Source organism: Protopterus annectens, chromosome 5.part0 (assembly GCF_019279795.1).
Source record: "Protopterus annectens isolate FY-2018-M chromosome 5.part0, PAN1.0, whole genome shotgun sequence".
NCBI lineage: Eukaryota > Metazoa > Chordata > Ceratodontiformes > Protopteridae > Protopterus > Protopterus annectens.
In genome coordinates, this window is record NC_056735.1 from 203,232,063 (window position 1) to 203,258,850 (window position 26,788).

The 26,788-nt window shown below is 40.4% G+C and overlaps 1 pseudogene; it reads right to left on the minus strand.

Annotated features, from left to right (window-relative positions):
• Positions 1 to 3,228: 3,228 nt before the first annotated feature.
• The window catches only part of LOC122802143, a 62,177-nt pseudogene continuing 38,617 nt past the window's right edge, over positions 3,229 to 26,788 (minus strand).

Here is a 26,788-nt window from a genome sequence, read left to right on the forward strand (position 1 = left end):
AAAATAATACATTTAAAATGCCCTCTAACAACTGTACTGTATTATACAAGGAATATAATTTAATGCAGTCAGGAAGGTGTATCAAAGAACACATGTATGTTTTTTGTGCAAGGGGCCTATGATTTGAAAACAGCCCAAAGTTAATATTTATCTGCCACTGGCCAAATGTGTTTTCTTTGAATGTGGGTTTCAATGCTGTTTCAATGAATGTGAGTTTCAAGGGCAGAGAAGTTTTAATGCTAAGTCTATTTTCATTGCGAGACTACATTGTTTTCTTTAACAGATGTCTATTAGTGTTTGTGCTGTAAAATGTAAAATAAAACTTTCAAATGAAATCCAAATCATCATAGAAGTAAAGCAGTATGCACATTACAGTCTTTATATAGTAAATGGGGTGAAATAGACAACATCCTGGCAGACAGGTTCAGTGCAAACATCACCCCACTCTCACAGCCAAAAGGCTCATTACCATACCAGAATAATGTAGTACCCCTGAAATCACAGACACTCACTTTAAAACAGCCCACTCCAAAGACAACAACACAGCATCAATTGGACTGGATGGTGTCCTAGGCTGCGTCCTACATGAGCTCAAAGATGAGCTAACCCCTCACCTAGACACACTGTTCAAACTCAGCGTCTCCACAGGCTACATGCCCATAGAGTGGTGCACAGCAATAGTTGTTCAGCTCCACAAAGGTGGAGCCACAACAGACCCCAGGAACTATTGCCCTATAAGCCTGACTAGCTTGGCTGCAAGGCTATGGAGCGCATCATCATGGATCTCATTAACAGAGACATTGGGAACCTCCAAATACTGGAGCCTACCCAGTTTGGCTTTGTTAAAGGCAGATCATGCCTCCTAAACCTGGTGGACTTCTTTGGGACAGTTACCAAGGCAATAGACGAGGGAAAGGTGGTCCACACAGCCTATCTAGACTTTTCAAAGGCCTTCGACACCATTCCCCATTCTGGAATTATAGACAAGCTCACCAGCCTGAACATAAATCCCAACATCACGAGATGGGTTGCCAACTGGCTCATGGACAGAACCCACATGGTAAGAGTTGTGGGAGCTAGGTCTCACTCTAAACTGGTTACAAATGGTGTTCCCCAGGGCTCCGTCCTAGGACCCCTCCTATTCGGAATATACTTCTCAGAGTTAAAGACAAGCAGAGGAGGACTGTGGCTGACCAAGTTCGCAGACAACTGCAAACTAGGGGCTATAATTGACTCTCTGGCTGACACAAACATCCTCCAAAAGGGTCTCACTGAGACAGATACATGGTGTCAAAACCATGGCCTCAAGCTAAATACCAAAAAGTGCATAGTCATCCCATTTGGAAAAATAAAAGTACCCACAAATTACCACATAGGTGGTAGCCCCCTAAATATGGAAGACGAAACAAGGGATCTGGGGACCCAAGTAGATAGTAATTTCTTCTTTGATAATCACATCGCCTAAGTGGTTAGAAAATCCTTCTATGTGGCCCACCTAATCACAAAAGGGTTTCCATCCAGATCAAAAGAGGTCATTGTGCCCTTCTAAGCATCACTCATCAGACCCATCATAGAGTACAACACCCCAGTTGGGATGTACCTTACAAGACACCTGCAACAGCTGGAAAGACCACAGAAGTACCTCACCAAGATGCTCACTGGCCTCAAACACATGCCCTATGCAGCTCGACTGAAGAAACTCCAACTGTACTCGGTTGCATACCACCTACTCAGAGGTGATCCCTGCCTGACATACAATGCCATGTCCAACCCAGAACTGTTGGACATGCTCCACCTAAGGAAAGCCATATCCCCTTCAGCCACATCCTCTAGGGATCTAAACCTCACCACAACAATAAATAGGACATGCTGGAGGGATAGATTCCTGTCCCAGAGACTTCCCATGCTCTGGAACAAGATTCCAATCTACATTAGGCAGAGCTCCTCACTAACACTCTTCAAGAGAAACTTTGACAAGTGGATGGGAACCAGGAAGTTAACCCCGGGGATCACTTCAGTGGCTCTGCTGGACAGAGGCACATGGAACTAATCTAAGGGAGTGGAGAAAGTCAACACATTCCGGCTAGGCTTATAAATGCCTTTGGGCAGATAGCCTAGTACCTACCTATTAACCTATGAACCTATAATGGGATATTAGAATGGCTGCAGGGGGAAGCCCCATTTGACCATGATTTTGTGAGGGGGAAGGGCGGCAAACTCAAAGATAGCCCTGGCTAAACTGTAACTCTCAACTGTCCAGATTTTCACAGAATGAATAGATTTTTGCTTTTTTATTTTTGGTTTCTTCCTCATAAAATTTGTGGTTTTCTGGCAAATCATTTAGGAATGAAGTCACTAAATCATGATAGGCATTGCATTTCAGAGTTCATACATTTTAGAAAAAATGCATGCTAAAGAAAGACCCGTTATTCTATCAACTGTCTAAGTTTATACAAGAGCAATTTTAGTACTGTTTGTATGTTCCGCCAATATATTTAGCTTTGTCCAGATTTCCTGCATTGAGGTTGAGAGGTATGTGCAAATAAATTGCTTTATAGAAATAGGCATATCCAAACCTCTCAACTGTCCCTGATTTTGGCTCAAAATGCTGCTCTCCCCCTAATAATCCCTCCGCAAAATGGCAATTTTGGAAGAAAATGTGGAGGGTTTACAATTAATAAATAATTGTAATGATCAGAGTTATAGATTGCTTTTATTTTAGAAATGCATGTAGATTTTCTTATTTTGTCAGCTGCTCAAGTTAACAGTACTAATATTAAAAAAAAGTGTCCCTTCTTTGACAGGCCCCAGCTGTACTGTGTGGCTACTTTATATTTTTGCATAACATTTTTGATCTGTTTTAAATAAAATTGTGGTTTTCTGGCAAATTAGTGGCAAATCATTAAAGACTGATATTAGAAAATAATGACAGACATTTTGAGTTTCAGATTTCATACACTTTAGAAAATTCAAACTAATGCAAGACCTACTATTCTATTATCTTTCTAAGTTTATAACAGCAATATTTAAAAATTGTCCTTATTTTTGGGCCTTTGTCCCACTTCTGTGTATGGCTTTGTCCAGATTTCTTGCTCTGAGATTGAGAGGTATGACAAATGTGTCAGGGCCTTCACCGTTAGCCAGAGACATTTCAGATTGTGACAAACATGTTGCACCCCACTCCCCCATGTAGTGACTCTGGATGTGTCCAAGCAAGGCAAGGAGCAGTTATGCAGTGTAAGTCTGCAGAGTATTCCCCCCTTCCAGGGGTGGCCCATGCCATTGGACGGCAGGACTGCAGTCCTCCAGCTGTAAAAGGAAGAAGAAAGAAAATTAAAAATAAGGACAAAAATCATGGCCTTCATGCATGCGCACTCGCAGCATTTCCGACATCCAGACTGCTGGTGAACCAGTCCAGAGCATGTGCAAATCTCCAGACTGATACAGCAGCAGTCTGGATTAGAAACACAGCAGTCAAGAGCATCCCAGAAGTCTAAGCAGTTAGTTACAACTCCATATACTGCAACCTCAGCAGGCTGGTCTGCTCTCGCAGGAAGGAAGGACTTCACCACAGGACTGGTGACATCTCACGGGATGTAGCTTAGCGAATGGAATGATATATGGAGCTATACAGCAACAGAAGGTCCTGGACCCAAGTAAGTGTATTACACGCAACCCAAGTAAGTGTATTACAAACAACAGAAGATGTGTGTGTGTGTGTGTACTGCCCCAGTTGCTATATACAGGTGGCTAGCGAGAAAACATGGTGGGTAGAGAATACCTCAGGCTTGAACCCTGTACCTTGGGTGCAGGTGGCAAGGGCCTGAATTCCCTACGTACCACCATTTGTGAAATATTTGCAGACTTTTGCCTCATATTTGTTCTGTTCTGTTCCTCATAAAATCTGTAGTTTCTGTATTTTTGTTTCCTTACACAGCTAGTGGTTCACTGGTAGCATTATTTCCTGACAGGTACAGGATCTCTGGTTTGATTCCTGGCTGGGGTGCCTTCTCTGTAGAGTCTGCATGCTCTCCCATCTTGCAAAGATATATGTTTGGAGTGTTTCTCCCTGGGCCTCTGCTGAAAATTGGCTTTTGTTCCAAGTCAGACTTTCCTGGTTAACAAATGTTAAATAAATAAAAATAACAGGCGTTTGAATTTCAGACTTCATATTCTTCAGAAAGTACATGGTAACGCAAAACCTTTTATTCTTGCAATTCTCTGAGCTTATAACATGGATATTTGAAATGTGTCCCTATTTTTGTGGCTTTATCCCTCCATTATTGGCTTTGTACAGATTTTTTGTGCTAAGGTTGAGAGCTATGGTGAGAACTGAATTCACTGAATATGTTTGGGGTCTCTATTCCCCCATTATTGGCTTTGTTCAGGTGTTTTATGCTAAGAGGTTGAGAGCTATGGTGAGAACTGAATTCACTAAATGGTACCCATTTAAGTTTCAGTCTTCCACTTGTTTACAAAACAGATGATTTGGCATAGTGGTATGTTGCTCTGACTGTTTTCCACAGGGTCCTGGGTTTAATACTTGGCAATAAAATGTATGGTGGTAACATAGCATTTTATTCTAGCAACATTCCAATATTATACAAGCAATGTTTAAAATGTTTCCCTGGTTTTGGGTCTTTTGTCCCCCACAATAAATTTTGCCTTTTTCCAGATTTTTTGTGCTGCAAAGTTCAGAGATACAGTTGAGTGTCAAGCATATTTTACAAGAAGCTGCGAGCTGCAGGGGAACAAAATTTAGTGCTGCTTATGCAGAGTCTGCTTGCATTGTTAATAGCACAACAGGTAGTATACTTGCTTTTGATGCAGAAGGCTGTAGGTTCTACTCCCACTGTAGCTAGATGCGTTTCTGATAATATACTGTGTTGTAAAGGGGGTGGATGCTGCAGTCCTGTTTGGCGAAGACACCTAGTAACTATGAACCTGTTATCAGTTTGCCATCCATTCCCTATTGCAATATTACTAGCTTATCATTTTTTTAATGCAACATAGGCAATTTATTCCTCAAGGGCAACAGGCACTTTATTTGTAGAAGAAACAATGAAATATAAAGTTGTTTGCTAGCAGCAACCTCTTCATTAGTTACAGATTTCTTTAATGCGGAATTATTTAGATGACTTTTTCTTCTTCACAGATTGTGCATATTTACTGATACTAGTGGACTGTAAAAGTTTGCGTAGACTTTTATGATGGAAATGTTCTGAATTGGGCAGTTTTGTCATTATTGGTGCATGCATTTTATTTCATTCTTTACTGGAAAAATGTTCTGAATTAGGCAGTTTTGTCATTATTGGTGCATTCATTTTGTTTCATTGTTTACTGGAAAAATGTACAAAACAATAAATTTGAAACGCCCTCTAAGAATTGTACTGTATTGTACAAGGAATATAATTTAATACAATCAGGAAGGTGTATCAAAGAGCACATGTATGTTTCATTTGCAAGGGGCATATGATTTGAAAACAGCCCAAAGTTAAGCTTTATCTTCCACTGGCAAAATGTATTTTCTTTGAATGTGGGTTTCAATGCTGTTTCAATTAATGTGTGTTTCAAGGGCAGAGAAGTTTTAATGCTAAATCTATTTTCATTGTGAGACTGCATTGCTTTGTTTAGCAGATATCTATTAGTGTTTGTGCTATGAAATGCAAAATGAAACGTTCAAATCCAAATCATTGCAGAAGTAAAGCAGTATGCACATTATGGTGTTTATGGTAAATGGGGCAAAATAACCAAGGAATGGGACATTGGAATGGCTGCAGGGGGGAGGCTCCATTCAACCATGATTTTGTGAGGGGGGAAGGGCAGCAAACTCAAAGACAGCACCGGTTCAACTATACCTCTCAACTGTGCAGATTTTTGCAGAATTAATAGATTTTTGCTTCTTATTTTTGGTTTGTTCCTCATAAAATTTGTGGTTTTCTGGCAAATCATTTAGGGGTGAAGTCACTAAATAATGACAGACATTGAATTTCAGACATCATAACCTTCATAAAAATGCATGCTAATGCAAGACCTGTTATTCTTTCAACTGTCTTCAGTTTATACAACAGCAATTTTTAGTACTGTTTGTATGTTCCCCCAATATATTTGGACCTGCCCAGATTTCCTGCATTAAGAGGATGAGAGATACATGCAAATAAATTGCTTTATATAATTAGGAATATCCAAACTTCTCAACTGTCACCAATTTTGGCTCAAAATGTTGCTCTCCCCCTAATAATCCCTCTGCAAAATGGCAATTTTGGAAGAAAACGTGGAGGGTTTACAATTATAAATAACTATAATGATCAGAGTTATAGATTACTTTTATTTCAGAAATGCATGTAGATTCTCTTATTTTGTCAGCTGCTCAAGTTAACAGCACTAATATTAAAAAGATTTCCCTTCTTTCACCGGTGTGGCAATTTTATATTTTTGCATCACATTTTTGGTCCGTTTTTCATAAAATTGTGGATTTCTGGCAAATTAGTGGCAAATCATTAAAGACTGAAGTTAGAAAATAATGGCAGACATTTGAGTTTCAGATTTCATACCCTTCAGAAAATTCATACTAATGCATGACCTACAACTATTCTACTAAGTCTGTAAGAGCAATATTTAAAAATTGTCCTTATTTTTGGGCCTTTGTCCTACTTCTATGTATGGCTTTGTTCAGATATTGTGCTCTAAGGTTAAGAGGTATGAGTGTCAGAGTCATCACTGTCAGCCAGAGGCATTTCAAATTGTGACATAGTTGTTGCACCCCACTCCCCCATGCAGTGACTCTGGATGTGTCCAAGCAAGGCAAGGAGCAGTTATACAGTGTAAGTGTGCAGAGTATTCCCCCATCCAAGGTAGACACAAGTAGAACAGTGGCTTTTCATCTGTCCTTGATTTTGCAGAATGTTTCGGTTTTCTGTCATATTTTTATACTATTGATTTATGCTTCTTATTATTCAGAAAATGCATTCTGTTGCAGTGCCCTGTTGCTCTACGGTTAAGTAGCAATGCTTTAATGACAATTAGGTAAGCTTGTTGGCAATTGTAAGATGCAAGTAAGCTTTAATAAGCATACTGTTAAAGAATCACCAACATTGAAAGCCTTTTTGCTTTTGCCATGCAGAGAATATTTACATAACTAGATAAAGTATAAGCCTTAGGTATTGAAATGCATATGACAGTATTTGTAATAAAAGACAGGACTACCGTATTTTCAGAAGCTCATTACATATAATAACTCCAGGATTGCACTACAGTGGGGAAAAGGGGATAAACCTTTTAATGACCTTATACACACTAACACACTGCCATTACTATGTTGAAATTTAGCATTTTAAGGTGTCAGTGTTAAATATATACATTTGTATATATTTAATACTGACACCTTAAAATGCTAAATTTCAACATAGTAATGGCAGTGTGTCAGTGTGTATAAGGTAATTAAAAGGTGTATGCCATTTTCCCCACTGTAGTGCAATCCTGGAGTTAGTATATATAGTTGGGGGGGTGGCACAGCCCCCCACATTGGGGGTCGTGGGGGATATAGCCCCCCACCTATTTTAAATATTTTGAACCATAGACATGGATACTTACAAGTCCAATAAATTACTCTTTTCAGAACACAAAATATACCCAAACTATTTAGGGGGCCTACCCCCCACAACCCCCTATACTAAGTCCAGGATCGCACTACAGTGGGAAAAAGAGCATATACCTTTTACGTACCTTATACAAACTGCCACTACTATACTGAAATTTAGCATTGTAAGGTGTCTGTGTTATGAGATTCAGTCAAGTGAGTTTTCAGTATTATGAACTTTAGGTTATATGGTCTCAGTCAAATGAATTTCAGTCAAATGAAATTTCGATCATATGAAGTAGACCCATTTTATATATATATATATATATATATATATATATATATATATATATATATATATATATATATATATATATATATGTGTGTATATAACTGCAAGAGTAATTATACAGAAGGCAATAGAAGGACTAATGTGCTTTCACTGCAGTATTGCAACCAACTCAAAAATAAATTTCTGTAATCTCATTTTTGTCTTTTGCTGATTTCATTACTACATATAACTGCAAGAGAATGTCTAAAGAATATTAATAGAAGGACTAAAGTGCTTTCAGTACAACACTACAAGCAAATCTGTATCAGGCAAAAATGTTAAAGTCTGCAAATGTAAACACTACCCAGACTTGATAGCAATACTTATTCTTCCCATGTATGCATAAGCGTTTCCCATACATTTTGTTTTAGTTTAATAAAGATTTAATAAAAATAACATTGATTGATAATTTGTATGATGTGTAATGTTATGCATGAATTTACTGTATTTCTTCTTTTTTTCTCCCTTCTTCTCTATTTTTCTGATCGTAATTATGCATTCCTTTGACCTTCTTTATTTTTTTTTCTTTCTTTCCCATTTTCTGTTCATTTTTTAACAGATCCAAATTCCTTAGGAGCAACCTATCCATATGCCTCCCAAGTTAGGGAATATTCTTTCAGGGATATGGCATGGCAATGGTCCTGTAAGCACCCTGACATGTGGCAGCCTGGTACGCTTCACTGAATGGGGGCTTCAGGACATAGTTGAGGGTATGGTGGAGAGGTTATGGACAGATGTTTTTAGCCAACTGAGGCTTCCGTTCACTGGTAGAAGATCCACTGCCCCAGCATGCACCAACCACTGTGCCACCAACGGCCCCTGCCACCTTAGCACTGGAGTCCTCCTCTGCAACTCCATTAGGCACTTGAGACCTTGTGGACTGAGGATGTTTGTTGGACTGCAGTCCTCTTCTCCTCTTCTTTCCCTTATCCTCCCTCTGACAGACTCTTACCTACTTCCCACACTATCCCCCTATATTAAAAAAAATGAAAATAAAATAGGGTGGTCTATCCACTTATAAAACATAATATCCCCCCTCTGCTGCCTTGTCCAGCACAATCATCTTGATGTTTTCCTTCTGTGATCCATTCTTTGTAATGTTTTCCCATTTTCAATTATTCTGATCACCCCCTTTCCATTATTTTAAGAATCCCAAGAGGGGGCCCACATGAGGATACCCCTATCTAAAATATTTTTAAAATATAATAATAAAAGTTGCATTATCTGCTGATAGCTCTAAGTCTTTCAATTGTGACTACACACAGTCTCATTAATCTGCAAAATCCAGGTAGATATGAAGACATATGGAGCATAGGCTTTCACACTCTCCTTTACTTATACTTATTAATGATTAACTTCAGGTCCTTTATACTGTTCTCATATGTAGGCATGTTTATAAAAAAATTCACATTACTTAGCACAGATAACCTAAACTTACTGTATTTGCATCTAGGCATATTGACGCTTTTTGTGAATAACCCTTACGCAAATGCAAAACCTAGGTCTATGAATACCGACCCTTAATCTTTCTTCTGTATGCCTGTTGTTTGTGAGGGTTTGGGCCTGCTTTATTGAATGGGTGTTAGAGAGAGATTTAATATTAATTCCCACATTTTCACTAATGCATGAGTAATTCTTCACAGGCTCACTATACAGTTGTGTATTGCTTAACATCCTTCCTCACAACAGCCAACCGCATATACATTCTTATTGTACTATACAGATGTATATGTGGTCGGATGTTATGCAGAGGGATGCTAAGCAATGCAGAATGTATACTATATGATACTCACATAATTTCCTAGTTGCCTAATGCCCTATTGCACAAAACCTATCCTGGATGTTAAGTGGCACACACCTGTAATAGAAAAGCCCAGTTCAAAACTAATCGTGAGTAGTGATGTCAATTGATTCACAACAATAACCTATGATAACAAATCTGTCTATAAAATCACTGTACAGTCCAACTCAGTTTGCGACAGCTGTCTGTAACAAGGAAGCCCTGGGAATAACTGGTACTGCATTATGATATCTAAGGCAATTTCTTACAACACACCATAACACACACCACAACCTAATACCCTCTGCAGTACAAGTAAAGTGTTACAATGTCAGACACTTAGCAGAAACAGCAAAGCCACTTTCTGATAACACTTTTTAACTAGAAAGCCCTGACCAGAACTTGTATTGTATTATGGTGTCTAAAAAGTCACTGTGTGATGGCACTCTGGAATAAAAAAGCATGTGCACAACTAGTAAAGTATTATGATATCCAAGTTACTTGGTGACACCTTTTAACTACAAAGGTCTGAACAGAATAATTATTTTATTATAATGTCTAAAGTACTTTGTGACAACACTTGGAACAAAAAAATAAAAGCCCTGTGCATGGATGTTATTATATTTAGATGGCAGTTACTTTGTGGCCGTCATTAAAATGAGAAATCTCAGTGCAGAGCTTGTAAAGTTTTTTAATATTTGTCAGATTTTAAAAACACTATGTAAGAGCAAAGCTTTCCACAAAACTGTTATTCCATTATGATTTCTAAGACATTTTGTGACAGAAGTTTGAAACATCAAAGCCCTGTACAGATACAATACTACATTATGATGTCAGTCATGTATTGACAACCTTAGAAATAATAAAGCCTTGTGCATTACTAGTATTGCATTACAATGTGTAAGAACCATTTTAATAGTAGTTTGCAAAAACTAATCCCGGGATTCACGAAGTTTACGCCAGGTGCAGAATTAGCATTAGTGTTCCAACACCAAATACGGCCACCGAGCGATGCAGGTACGAGCTGTTTTCACGTGCACTACCTGCATACACTACGCCGGCACAGCTCTCGGCTCCTGTATGCTAATCACCCCACTTGCAGCTGTGTAGCATGCAAATGAGGGTAATTAGCAATCAAGGAAGTGGTGCAGGCATAGTGTAAGCATTCAGAAATGTAAACCATAAAAAATGGTTTACATTACTGCAAACATAAAATCGGAGCCATGTCAGCCGGCCAAACACATGTATTATATTGTTAATATATGCCAATAGCTAAATATATAGCCATTGGCATAAAAAACATGTACAAAATGTAAAATTAACATTATTATTTCTTCTCGCGCTATCTCGAAGTTTAAAGCGTAGGGCAGTGGCGCACAAATGGGATTGTAAGAAAAATAGAAAAAAAGAAAATAAAACTGCAATGTAACACATATCATGATTTCCCCATAATAGTCAATGGTAGGCGTTTTACACCACACCATGGTGCAAGGGTTGCTAAGGGACTGTGTTAGTGTTCTGCACGGTTTCTATGAATTAGTAGGAAATCTAATGCAAATGAGAGGAGTTAAACTGAATCACAGATTCCCCACTGTAGTAAGGATGCACCTCATGATGTAGTGTTATAACACCGAGGTGTGACCATGAGATAAAGATGACAACAAGAGAGGGGTGTGTCACCTTTGCTGTAAGCACATTGGAGCAATGTCAATCCGGTTTGCCCGTAACCAAGCTAAGCTAAAGAAAGGGATGTGTTTAAGTGGCTTTAGCTTTGGCTAGCTGAGAGCACACAAGGTAATCGAGTATGCATGTGAATGGAGATTAAAACGCTTAAACATGGTAAATGGATTTGAGCGGTGCGCTCCGGAGCTGAAACACGAAGGATATATGAAAAAAATAAGGAAATGCTGCAGCAGAGAAATTGGAGTACAAATGAGCAATTAACACCTAGGAACCTACAGTGGGCCATTGACAACAGCTAACAAGGGTGCTAGCAGCTACCCACAGAGCAGGAAAGGGGAGGGGCTGTACTGCAAAGAAAACAGTAAAGTGTCACAGCAGAACAAAGTAGAATTGCATTATATCAGCTACATAATACTCTTTGCAACACACGACTGGGTAGGGAAAGTACAAGACAATAAAGCTGGCAGGTGGATGCATGCCTGACAATGGGAGAGGATCTAAGCTTAAAAGGGAAATAAAGGGCAACAGATGAATCAAGCCAGGCAAGCATAACTCCACACTACAGCCCCCACACTTGCAGTAATCAATGTAAAACCCATAAGTAAGATATCTTGCAGCTGGAATTGCTCACACACAGCCATATACATCAGCAGCATCTATAGCACAATAGTATAAAGTGTGAAAGCACCTCACACACACTTGCGTTTTCTCATACACACTGCACCATTGGTGTATACAAATGGGGAAGTTTTAATATGTACATGTTAAGGGCTGCCATTGCTTTGATCCACCAGCATGTGATGGAGACTTGAAGGTGATGAGGAGGATGATGCTGACAACCACCGCAGGCACCAGAGGAGGAGAAGCATGATCAGACCCAGGGTAACACACCAGAGGCTACATGATCTGGAGATAGTACAGCATTACAGGGTGGACAGGGACACCCTACAGCAACTTATGGAGCTGTGCCGGCCATGCCTCAGAGCCAGAGCAAACAGAGGGGAACCCATCCCAGTGGATACCAAGGTATGTATAAGCTTGAGAATACTAGCCACAGGTACCTTTCAAAGGCCAACTGGGGATATCATGGGGATCTCACAGGCATCAGCATCTAGGGTAGTCCACCAGTTCCTGGATGCCATGTTACCACATGCCAGTGAGCACATATACTTCCCCCAAATGCAGGAGGAGTTGGCCAGCAATATGCATCTCTTCCACTATGTGGCAGAATACCCCCAGGTACTGGGTGCAATATAGACTGCATGCACATACACATCAAGTCACCACCCGGTGAGCAGGGTAGGCACTACATAAACTGCAAGGGATACCCCTCCATCAACTGCCAGGTCATGTGCAATACCCAGGGCATTATCATAGATGTGTGTGCTGGCAGCCCTGGAAGCTATCACGACTCCCACATCTGGCATGCCTCATAGCTGTATCAGGCATTTGCCAAGGGGGGACATCCCATATGGCCATCTGGTGGGGGATGTTGGCTATTCACTAGAACTGTGGATGATGACACCCATCAAAAATGCACACACACCCATGCAAGAACGTCATAATGAGGGACACGCACAAACCAAAATCATCATAGAGCAGGTGTTTCGGCTGCTCAAATCACGGTTCCGTTGCTTGGACATATCCGGTGGAGCCTTGCAGTACTCTCCAGCCACATGTGTGCACATCTTCATAGTATTTGCCATGCTACACAATATGATCCTGCGGAAACAGCTGCAGCAGGGACAGAATGGTGAAGGCCCTCACAGCCCATCACCATTGCCAAGGGCCCCACAGGCACTGAGGGACTCAGACCACAAGCCCCCTGAGCCAGCCCCAGTAGGCTGATGGAGGCATGCCCAGTATGCCCATGCCTTGGCAAGGAGGGAACGTATAGCACACACACACTGACAGTGTAGGCACCTAGGGACTGACTCCTTTCTCCACCTGCGCACACAGTAAAAATGGATGGCACACACACAAGACTACCTGTAAAGTGTCATGTATAGGCAGTCTACTGTGTGCATCCAACATGGGCAGCCCGCAACTATTGCACACACAACTGCTATTGGCACAAGGTAAGTCAACACCTGAACAATAAATTAAGCTACCAGCATGTACTGCTACTGTATGTATAGGTTCATAGGTTCATAGATAGGTACCAGGCTAACTGCCCAAGGGCATTCATAAGCCTAGTCAGAATGTGTCAGCTTTTGCCACCCCATTGATTAATTAACTGTCCCTCTGTTGAGCATAGTCAATGGTGAGATCCTTGGGGTGTATCTACCATTCCCCATCCACTCTTCAAGGTTTGTCTTGAAGATTGTTAGTGAGGGGCTCTGTATAATGTGATAAGGGATGTTCTTCCAAAGCATGGGGAGTCTCTGTGACAGGAATCTGTCCCTCCAGCATGTTCTAGTTATTGTTGTGGCAAGGTTTAGCTCACTAGAGCACGTGGCTTACTGTGACATGAATTTTCTTAGGTGGAGCATATCCATTAAGTCTGAGTTGGACATGGTTTTGTAGGACAGCAGAGATCATCTTTGAGTAAATGAGATGCCACTGAGTACAGCTGGAGTTTATTCAGTCTGGCTGCATAGGACATATGTTTGAGGCCAGTAATCCTCTTTGCAAGGTACTCCCATGGTCTTTCCAGCTGCTGGAAGTGTCTTCTGGGGTACATCCCAAATGGGTATTATACTCTATGATGGTCCTGATGAGTGACGAGTAACAGGGCACTATAACCTCAGTATGTCTAGATGTGAACCCTTTAGTAATTAGATGGCCTACATAGAAGGATGTCCTAACTACTTTGGCAATATGATAGGCAAAGGAGATATTACTATCTACTTTAGTTCCCAGATCACTTATTAACTCTGTATTAACGGGACTGCCACCCATGTGGTAATTTTTGGGTGTTTCATTTTCCAAAATGGAATGACTATGCATTTTGTGGCATTTAGCTTGAGGCCATGACTCTGACACCCTGTGTCGGTCTCTGTGAGGCCCTTGTGAAGGATGTCTGTGTCAGCAGGACTGTCAATTATGGCTCCCAGTTTGCAGTCATTAGCAAACTTGGTCTGCCATAGTCCACCTGTGTTTGCCTGTACCTCTGAGAAGTATATGCTGAACAGTAGGGGTCCCAGGACTGAGCCCTGCGGGACACTAGTTGTGACTGGTTAAGAGTTGTACCTGGAGGCCACTAGTCTTACCATGTGGGTTCTGTCTGTAAGCCAGTTGGCAACCCATCCTATGACGTAGGGGTTTATGTTCAGGCTGGTGAGTTTATCAGTAATACCTGAGTGGGGAATGGTGTCAAAAGCCTTGGCGAGGTCTAGGTAGGATGTGTGAACCACCTCTCCCATCATCTATTGCCTGGGTGACTATCTGTAAGACATCAACCAGGTACAGTAGGCATGATGTGCCCTCAACCAAGAAGACCTGGGTTGGGTCAAGTGTTTGGAGGTTACCAATGTCTTTGTTAATGTGTTCCATGATGATGCCCTTGATAGCCTTGCAGGCCAGGCTAGTCAGGCTTATGGGGCAGTAGTTACCATGGTCAGTTGTGGCTCCTCCTTTGTGGAGTGGAATAATCATTGTTATGTGCCATTCTATGGGCATGTAGCCTGTGGAGAGGCTGAGGTTGAAAAGCTTATTTAGGTGGGGGTTAGTTTGTCTTGTAGTGTTTGCAAGACGCAGCCTGGGACACCATCTGGCTCCAGTGATGCTGTGTTTTGCCTTTTGAGAAGGCTATTTTCACCTGTGCGTCTATGATGTCTGGGATACTGTACTTTACCTGTATTGTTGTGTGCCCTTTAGGGGGTGATATTTGGATGAAGTTTGCACTGAATGTATCTGCAAGTTGTTGACGATATTAGTAGGTTCAGTATATTTTGTGCTATATTGCACTGGCACAGTGCAAATCTGTGAGGTACCACTTAGATTCTTGACATAGCCAAAGAAGGCTTTGTGGTTATCTGTCGAATCCTTGGCTATTTCCCCTTTGAAGTTAGCCTTGGATGATTACATGAGGAACAGTTGTTTCCTACTAATACTGGTCAGGGATGTCCTTCCTTCTTGGGGTTTACTTTTATTTCTGGACTACCATCCTCCTTCTGTTGTATAGTCTGTTTATTGCAGGCATCCACCAGACTGGTGTCCTTGTCTTGGAGGAGTGAGTCTTGGTCTACCAGGGATGGCACGATCCATACATTCTTGTAGGTGCTCATAGAGTGCATTTGTAAATCTTTTTGTATTGTGGGCAGTGTTTCCCCTTAGTGTGAGGGCTGTGAAACTTCCCACCTCTTTCTTTAGTAGTATGAAGTTAGCTGTAGGTAAGGTTTTCACTGTGATTTCCTTGGGTGGGGGAGATAGTGGGGTGTGGACATCCACAGTGAATAGTTCATGGTCAGATCTAACCAGTGACGGGTTTAGCTCTGCTGTGTTGCACCTGTCACTCATGTTGGTGATTACCAGGTCTATTAGGTTTCCACCTCTGGTTGGGGAGTTTACCATCTGATTCAGGGTGTTTTAGTTGATAAATTCCAGGAAGTGCTGGGCCTGGAATTAAGTACTTGAGTAGTTTTCCCAGTTAATGGTAGGGTAGTTGAAATCATCCAATATCAGGGTATTCGGTAGGACTGTCATGTTTTCCACTGTCTCCAGGAAAGTGGAGTGGTGGTTCTGGGTCATGGAGGGTGGTCTGTAGCAGGCCACAATTTGCATTGCAGTTTTGGCTGATATTAGCTGCACATGGATGATCTCAGAAGTATCATGCTGCCCAACTAACCTGGAGGTGTAGGTATCCTTGATTAATATGGATACACCCCCTCCATTTCTGTGCCAGTCCATGTTCTGTGGCTGAAAAATGTGTCATAAGTTGTAGTCCAGTGGAGGTGGGGTGCTCTCAGGAGCCTTAAAACAGGTTTCAGTTACTGCAGAGATGTTGACGTCCATTCTGAGGAGTGCTGTGAGTGCGTGCATGTTGTGATTTCAACTCCTGGAGTTGAGTAGCATAACCCTCATTGTTTTACTTTTTTGTGCTGTTTATAGAGGTGGGTTTCACCTTTGAGCCTTGCCTAAAAAAGACACCATGGGGGTGGCAAAAGCCTTGGCCAGTATTCAAAAGCCTAAGGGCAACGGGTGCAAGCCGGTATGGTATTGTTGCATGCATGTTTCTTGTCTGTGCTTGTTTCTCACCTTTCCTGTAGGTGACCTACTGGTAAGCAATATAAAGCCTTAAACTGATACAAGCCTTCTAGCTTCCAAGAGAGACTTTTAGAGTGACTAAGTATCAGTGTTCTGCATGTTCTTGCTGTACTGAACAGTTTTCTGCCTACATGCAAATTACTCACTGTATATTGAGATCTGAAAGCTCTGTTTATTCACATATTGTATTTCCTTGACAACCTGCACCTTAGAGGTTCACAGGTAGGTACTAGGTTATCTGCCCAAGGGCATTTAGAAGCATAGCTACAGTGTGTTGGCTTTCTCCACCCCATTGAACAATTAACTGAGCCTCTTTCAAGCATAGCCAATGAAGTGATTCCAGGCAGAGGTGCCGGAAGCTGTTGAAGACTGGGGGGGTGGAGGGTGATAGGGGCACTTAGTGATCTAAACAGGGCATGTTAATGTGAAAACTCCACACCATTCAATTTTCCTGCTAGATCTTACAGCTGTAAAACTGGGCCCACCCCTGGCTGTATGGTTCTGGAACACATGATGCCAGGGGTGTATATTCCGTTATCCATTCACCAGTCAAGGTTTCTCTTGAAGAGTGTCAGTGAGGAGCTATGTCTAATGTAGTTAGGAATTTTATTTTATATTTTCCCCTTTCATTTCTTATGTTATTATTTCAAGAGTATGTGAAGCTAAGTGGATTTGCGTGCCACTGCCCTTTGCTTAGCCTAGCTTACACATAGAAATCATCTAAATAGAAAAATAGGCTGAAGCAATGTTAATGTCAATAGTGTAATGGTTAGAGCATTCGCATAGTATTTATGCTTTTCTGGTTCAAATCCCAATAAAGTCAGAGATGTTTTTGATGTTAAAAAGTATACCTTAACCTCAGTTTGCATATTTAGGTAGCAATCTTCAGTTTGATAAACATTTGAAACACCAATATAAACCCATGTGTGCCCGAGAGTAAAGTCAACAGAGATTATAATGTTATGTAAGCACATAGTGAGATGTTACTAAACTTAAGTATAAATATGCTGAGTAGTTAGTGGATGTGACCGTGTTTGCAGGCACAGGTTATACGCTTTTAAGTTTCGTTTAAGCATGTTTAACTGCCACCTTAATGTCACACAATCACTTTTAAACATGCTTACAACTGCTTAAAAGAGCCCTATTCTGGCCTAATAAAAGGTAAACCATTGCAGGTCTTGAACCTTGGACCATGCACACTATATTGACTGGACTTACCACTAAGCAATCTGCGCTGTATACATGTTTCATGGGATTTAGAATACACCTTTTACTACAGGCATTCCACAGTACTGACAACAAATGGGACAGTCACTTTGTGTACATATGTACAGTACACTGTAATGTACTGTAGCTTGTGAATCAACATATACAAGTCTACATATGTATAACTGTTAAAAATAAATGCTAAATATATATATATATATATATATATATATATATATATATATATATATATATATATACATGTCAGTGATGTGTGCACATAAATATGAACATATATTTATATATATATATATATATATATATATATATATATATATATACACATAGACACATCTATAGCCATATATATATAAACATCTATGAACACACTTTGTGACACAGAAGTAATCCAAATATATTGAAGTGTACACAAAACACATGCAGCACTGCTATTATAACAATTAATATTAACTTAATTCACCACAGAAGGGATGGTTGTTGTGTATGTGGAGTTTGGGGTGGGGGAGGAATGATGGGCAATGTAATTATGGATCAAGGAGAGCCTGGGTTGGATGTTCAATAAGTGAACTGCAGGTGTATACATGGAGTATGGAGACAATAAAAAAAGGACACAAAACCAGAACCATGAGCATCCCTAATACATCCTGTCGGGTCACATTGCAACACATAATTCCACAAACATATGAACATTAACATTTATTATACATATGTACACCAACTGACTGTCACATTTGTTTTCAGTAGTGAGGAATGCTTGTAGTAAAAGGTATATTCTAAAAACCATAACATTTGTACATACCTGAGATGCCTTAGTGGTAAAGTCAGTAACTGTGGTGTTCATGGTCCTGGGTTCAAGGGCTGTTTATTTTTATGAGGGCCAGAATAAGGGCTGTTGGATGCAGGTTGAGTAAGGCACTTTTAAGCAGTTTTAAGTGGGTTTGCACAATGGTAAGCAACACTTAAACATGGTTAAATGGATAAGTGCTTCACAGGTGTAACCTTCACTTACTGTCACGCAGAACATGGGCAAACTAGCTTACAACTGCTTAAATGTGTGTTAATCACCCTTTCCCTAGCAGTGCCTGCTCTGAGAAGTAAAATAATAACTACTTCTAGGATTAGAACCCACAACCATGTACACTATCCTCAGAGGAAGCTACATGTGATGTACCTATGTCAGTTGTGTTTTCAGACAGGTTAAAATACAGAAGGGAAGATTGTATGGAAACAGGACAAACTGCTATGTACCCAATGAAAGGTGTATGCTATATATATATATATATATATATATATATATGTGTGTGTGTGTGTGTGTGTGTGTGTGTGTGTGTGTGTGTGTGTGTGTGTGTATAAATATATATATATATGTATATATATATATATATATATATATATATATATATATATATATATAGATATATAGGTTAAAAACATCTACACATCTATGGAGGTACATATAAACATATGCAATAATATATACATGTGTGTATACAGCATTTGAAGTGTTCAAATCTAAGTATAACATGGACCATAGAAATCACACATTCTGCCCCCACAAACAATATGAACATAACATATGAAGAGTATATGCCAATACACTATTACAAATATGTCATACAGACATGAGCCAAATAAGGTTAGTCACCAACACAACTACAATGACTGCAAATATCCATGACTGACATACACATACATTTTTTTTATTTAGCAAACCTTTATTACATTTTAAAAGGATTCAAGGACTAACATTACCTGCATGCAATACAGGAAGCATTTAACAGTGCCTTAATTAATCAGCCTTCAATTACCATAGTATTAGTCCACTAAGGGATAGGTGTTCACATAGGGAAAGAACCCCCACACACATATAGAATATGTATAAAAGCAGTGTCTGCACACCTGCATCTGCTATGTACACCCACCAACATCTCCCCCACACCCAAACTAATTACAGCAATACATACTGTCATACCATTACCAATTATTCACCCACTGTACGACATCTGCTGAAACCTAGACATACCTGGACAGAGTCACACTAACATGGCCCTATGGGAAATAGTTGCTGTTACACAATGAAGCATTACTAATTACTGATTGAAAGCACAGTATGATACACAGTAACACCAAACTAAATATGTCTGGTGAGCACACTGTAAACTCCCTAATATTATATGCATAGCCATACAGTCTTGAGCTGGTCAAACAACCTGGCCAGATTGAAACATATACAGAAGTATTAGGTACAGACAAACCCTGCACAAGTAGCAATGTTCAGAAATATAACAGCAGTACTCACATGTAGACCAAATCTTCTAGATATTCCACACAATATAGTTGAGTTTGTCTCCATACAGCTGTTGCAATAGATCTCAGACCAAACTTCCAGGCTGTCTTCCTCACAAGTTAGGCAAAGAGACAACACCCAATTGGAGTACTCAGTTATACTCCACTGTTGCTATGGTATTGGCTAATGGAGTAGCTACACAGCTGATGTGCATGTAATTAACTACTTTGGAACACCAACTGGTGCTCAGAATAGCACATGGTACTGATCCCTAACTATAAAAGGATGGCATGTCACACATTCAAACCATCTGTATATACCTGCAGAACATTAAAAAATACCCCAAAAAAAAATAAAACAAAGACCAAAATAAATAAAATGCCACTCAAAAACACCTCCAATTACTAATAAGGTATGTATAAATTGTAGTATATCTGTGTATGTAGTACCTGCTCTGTAATAATTACAGTGTAATCAGTCCATATAGTGGAAATAGCTATCTTGTAGTAATGTATTGTTGAGCAGTAGTTATGCCTGTAGTATTCTATGTGTGCACTGCTGTTGGTCACAAGGCAAACTCCTCATACACCACAAGGGATGATATATTTGGGCTTGGAATTCATTAATTATTTTCCAGCCACTGTCTGTGTCAGGGTTTGTCCAACAAGTATGTGCTATAACAGGGGATAGTATATGCTGATATATTGTAGCGGTAGACATATGTATGGGTGTATTAGTAAGATGAACATGTCAAAGGTGGGCTTACTTTGCAAATATGGTTTGCATTGTAGGATATTGTACCAATAACTGTGTAATGTTTAGTATCCTAGGCGGATCTGTCTCATCTGTATTCCATTTTACATAGCATTTGTGTTATGTTATGCAAACATTAGTTATGTCTGTTGGCAATTACAATACTCAATAGCAGGATGCATATGAATTGTATTCATCTGACAGTTTAGCAGCATGATAGCAAAGACAATTGGAAGAGCTAGGCAACTATCCATGCACATAAGACATGTAATATCCACCTCTCTAGTATTGTTTGCAAGCAATAACAGCTGTGCATGTGTACATGTTATGCAAATGTGTTGTGACCCTTGTTACAGGGCTGGGCCAAATGGCTATGTGCACACCTACATAGAGTGTATATTGAGAGTAGAGACCCACTGTTTGAACTTTCATGTTTGTGTAGCCTAACCTATCATTGCCAACCTAACAGCTGCTTCCAAATACTGTATGTAAGGCTGTGCATAGTACTGCTAATGAAACAAGTTGCATATCATCTTTAACGCCAGTGTAACACCTGCAGTAGGAGTGTAGGATGTTGGAGACTGCTGCTCATGTGTAATAGCTGCTTCATAGGTGATGGCTTACACTATCAGATTATATCCTGATCATGTTGATAGTGGCAGCAGAGTCTATTGATACTTGACTCTGTTTGGGGAGTGGGTGTCCATGCCCAACAGACCTCATGGTTCTGGTGGATATGTGTGTATATACCCAGAAAAGGATACAGACCTGTTGACACTTGCATAATCTGTAATCAACTATCAGGATGTGATGTGCTCCTCAGATGAGTATTGCTGCTAAAGTTAGCTACTATGTTTCTGTAATAGCCAATATTTTCATTTCCATAACTCAAATATGTACTTGTGAGCATCACTGTCTAAAACATCTTCATAAGCAATAAGTAAACTAAATACAATACTTGGTACATGTAGTACTGAATGCTTATACAGGCATGTTCACTAATCAGCTACTGGTGTTTTGTAATGTCAGCTTTGTGTATGTGGCCATCCTGGAGGAATGTAATCTCAATGTCATGTACACTGCCAAACCCACCTAACACCACACCCCACACATTGTCTGAGATGCAGCTACAGAGGCAAACTGGAAGGCAGTCCAGTCTACAGCTATGACTGGACTGGACAGTCATGCGGTGCAGGTTAACTCATGCATCTCATCACCAGACTCAACACATACCCTTACCAGAACACAGTAAGGACACCCACAGCTTTGGCCGGCTAAGAACTAGCTGTATTCAACTGGACGTATAAGAGAATTTAAGTACCTTTATCTGCACTTTTTTTTTAAAAATACAGTATTTAAATTGATTTTAACTGTGTTGCAGGAATATTAACTGAACTGGAAGTTAGTGTTTGTTGAATTTTGTTATTTGCAAGTAATTACAGGTGTGGGGATAGCCATATTATTTGATTTCCTGTCCTTGTTTTTTAATTGGTACAGTGTGAAATATTTTCTGCTTAAAAACCTCAGCTTTGGCCGGCTAAGAATTAGCTGTATTCAACTGGACGTATAAGAGAATTTAAGTACCTTTATCTGCACTTCTTTTTCAAAAATACAGTATTTAAATTGATTTTAACTGTGTTGCAGGAATATTAACTGAACTGGAAGTTAGTCAGTGTTTGCTGAATTTTGTTATTTGCTAGTAATTACAGGTGTGGGGGTAGCCACATTCTTTGATTTCCTGTCCTTGCCTATTTAAGTGGTACAGTGTGAAATATTTTCTGCTTAAAAACCTCAGCTTTGGCCGGCTAAGAACTAGTTGTATTCAACTGGACGTATAAAAGAATTTAAGTACCTTTATCTGCACTTTTTTTCAAAACATACAGTATTTAAATTGATTTTAACTGTGTTGCAGGAATATTAACTGAACTGGAAGTTAGTCAGTGTTTGCTGAATTTTGTTATTTGCTAGTAATTACAGGTGTGGGGTAGCCACATTCTTTGATTTCCTGTCCTTGCCTATGTAAGTGGTACAGTGTGAAATATTTTCTGCTTAAAAACCTCAGCTTTGGCCGGCTAAGAACTAGCTGTATTCAACTGGACATATAAGAGAATTTAAGTACCTTTATCTGCACTTTTTTTTTCAAAAATACAGTATTTAAATTGATTTTAACTGTGTTGCAGGAATATTAACTGAACTGGAAGTTTTGACTCTGCTCTTCAGTTAGTCCCACCCACCCTCCCTGTTTTTGTTTTGGTATTAATTTGTTTTGGTATTAATCTTAGTGGCCTTGAAACTGCCCGCCCCTCTTGTAAATTTGTGTTTGGATACTCCTTCTGGGCCCATCTCATTTGCTCACTCAACTGAGTGCAGTGAGATCATATTCTGATTTCAGGCACTCATACTGTGTACAAAGAGGGCATCTGGGAAACAGAAAAAAAAATTTAAGCTTGTTTCCTGCCTTTCCTGTTAAGTGGTATAGACTATTTGTAGGCTTCTGAGCCCCCAAGCCCTTCTGTGTTGGAGGGAAGCCTTCTAGCTTAGTTTTCGTTTTCTTATAACTAGCCAGTTTTCTAGTTTCAGCACTCAAATCTGTTTCTTTGATCTCAGCACTTGTTCAGAAAAAAAAAAAAATTCATCTGCTTTTACTGTACTTCTGTTTCTACCTACTTTATTTTACTTTTACATCATCTTAAAAGTACTCATTTGTATTTATTACTGCTTGGTGTAACTCATTCTAAGCCTTTTGATTTAAACATTTGGGCTTCGGACCAGTTGTTTTGCACTGAGAGGGTTTGTGGTCTGCACTGTAGTGGCAGAACAGGTAGCTTACATCCTTCTAGGTTGGGAACTGCTGATTGAGGGCTCAGTGTCTGTTATTCTAAAAGTGTATTAATTCTGGTTTAAGCACTTGGGCTTTCAGGCCAGTTATTTTACATTAAGAGGGTTTGTGGTCTGCACTCTTGTGGGAGGAGAGGCTGGACTCTGCCCTTCTGAGCTGGGAATTTCTGGTTAAAGGCTTATAGTGCATGCATATCTGAACTGCTTCTTACTGAAGTTGGTGCGCCTTGTTTGCTGTGGCATAGAATGGATTCAGGCCTGCTGGATCTAGCTTTGTTTGTGAAACTTGAGCACTAATCCAGGCATTCTCTAAAGTATTCAATTGTATTTATTACTGCTTGGTAGTAACTTGATTAAAGTGTAGCTATCATTCTAAGTCTTTTGGATTAAGCACTTGGGCTTCAGACCAGTTGTTTTACATTAGGAAGGTTTGTGGCATGCACTGTGGTGGCAGGACAGGTAGCTTTCATCCTTCTAAGTTGGGAACTGCTGATTGAGAGCCCAGTGTCTGTTATTCTTAAAGTGTATTAGTTCTTGTTTAAGTACTTGGGCTTCAGGCCAGTTATTTTACATTAAGAAGGTTCGTGGTCTGCACTCTAGTGGGAGAAGAGGCTGGACTCTGCCCTTCTGAGCTGGGAATTTCTTGTTAAAGGTTTATAGTGCCTGAATATTTGAACTGTATCTTATTGAAATGGGTACACCTTGTTTGCTGTAGCATAGACTAGATCCAGGCCTGCTGAATCTAGCTTTGTTTATATGCTTGTTGTTTGTTTGCTTGTTATTTCCCTGGAATGCTAATTCCACCTAATACGCGGCTTCTCAGCGCTTTTGTGGATCACTAGTGATATCTGCATTGCTCACTGTACTTATTTCCTTGTTTCACTTGAAAGAAAGTTACTGTTTGTCATTTTTGCATTTAAGTTACCTATAACACATTGCACTTAAGTTACCTGGCACTTGCTCACTAAAGCAATTATATAAGTCAGCACTAAAAATTAAAAGCACTACACCCTCACTCCCCACCAGCCCTTGTTTACAATTATAAAGGAATTCCCAATATTATTTTAGCATGTCCAAAGGTCAGTTGTCAATCTCCTCTCCGGTCCACCTGATGAATCTGGGAATCTTGAGGCAATGTTACAACTGCCTCATGTACACAGACAGCCCTCTCTTCCTCCCAACAAATTCCAACACATGTGAGCGATGCAACCATATAGCCAAACTGGAGGCTAAGCAACTCAGTACTGGCATAACCAGTCAGGAGGAGAAGGAAACCACACTCACTACAATTCCAGTCTCACATAGACCTACCACGAAAGCAAACCAAACACATAATCACACAAAAACATACTAGGAGGCTCTAAATAAAGATCTGCCTAAGCAGCAGAGACCTCCAAAGCAGACACCCAAGCAACCGCTACCCCAAAACAAAACACATGCAACACATATCTCACAAAGCCAGTGTGCCAAACAGTCACAGCCCTTAAGACTAAACAACATGCCTGATACACTTGTAATAGGTGACTCTATCGTCAGGCACACTGACGTCCCGCTCACCAGGCTGAACAAGGAGAGGGTCATGGTGAGCAGCCTGTCAGGTGCTAGGATCCACCACATAACACAAGCACTCAGGTCACTCCAAGGCAAGTACAAATATGACTCAGTCATTGTCCATGCTGGTGTGAATGACCTCAGATGTACCTCCCTGGACTACATGAAAAGAGATATAGAGGAGCTCTCTGAGCATGTAGCCCAGGCCGGTATGACTCTGACCTTGAGTAGCATCTTACCCTCACCAAGAATGATGCCACAATATGAAGACAAGATGATCAATTTCAACAATTGGCTTAAGTACTGGTGTCATTCAAAAGGGGATCCAATGCCTGCCAGCTTGGGATGATATGCTCGACAAGCCACGATGCTTCGATAGGGACGGCTTGCACCTGTCACCCCTGGGCTTTCGGATATTGGCAAAGGCTCTTGCTACCCCCCATAGTGCCTTTTTTAGGCAAGGCTCAAAAGACAAACCCACCTCCATAGGTATCACAAGGGATAAGAAACTAAGAGTAATGCTACTCAATGCCAGAAGTCTAACCCTCAAGATGCATGTACTCAAAACTCTCCTTAGCATGGAGAACATCGACATCTGTGCAGTAACAGAAACCTGGTTCAGGGCTCCCGAGAGCATCCCAGCACTACCAGGTTATACCTCATACCATGCTTTTTGGCCGCAAAACTTGGACCTAACCACAAAAGGAGGGGGAGTATCGATATTCATCAAAGATACCCACACCTGCAGGTTGGTGGCAAAGCACGAAGCATCAGAGACTATCCATGTGCAACTAACAGTGGGTAAAACTGCCTTCCAGTTTATAGCCTGCTACAGACCACCCTCCCAAACCCAGGAACCCCACTCGGCCTTCCTGAGAACACTGGAAAATATGAAGGTCTCTCCAAACACCATTTTATTGGGTGACTTCAACTACCCAAACATAGACTGGGAGCATTACTCTAGCTCCAACACCCTAGCCGAAAGGTTCCTAGAATTTTTAAACTCAAATGCTATGGAACAAATTGTTATCACTCTCACAAGAGGGGAAAACATACTGGACCTGATCATCACCAAAATGGGGACTCTATGCTCCAGACCAGAAGTGTATCCCTCACTGGTAAGATCAGACCATAAACTAATCTCACTGGATATTCACATCCCGACCCCACCCCCTGCCCAGAAAACCACAGTGAAAAACTTCTCTAAAGCAAATTTCACACTCCTCAAAACCGAGGTGGAATCCTTCAAAGCCCCCGGGCCTGTGGAAAATACGGCCCAGACCGCAGAATCCTTTATAAACGCATTCTATGAACACCTTCAGGAATGCATGGATCATGCGATCCCAAATAAAACCAAGACCCAATCCTCCAAAGGCAGACGTCCTGTCTGGTGGACCCCAGCCATAAACAAACTATACAATAGAAGGAGGAAGCTACTAAATGATAGAGCAAAATCCCAAAAGGGAAGGCATCACTGATCAGTATTAGCAAAAAACTACAGGCACTCATAAAATTGTCTAAGGCCAGCTTAGAGAGAAAAATTGCACAGGA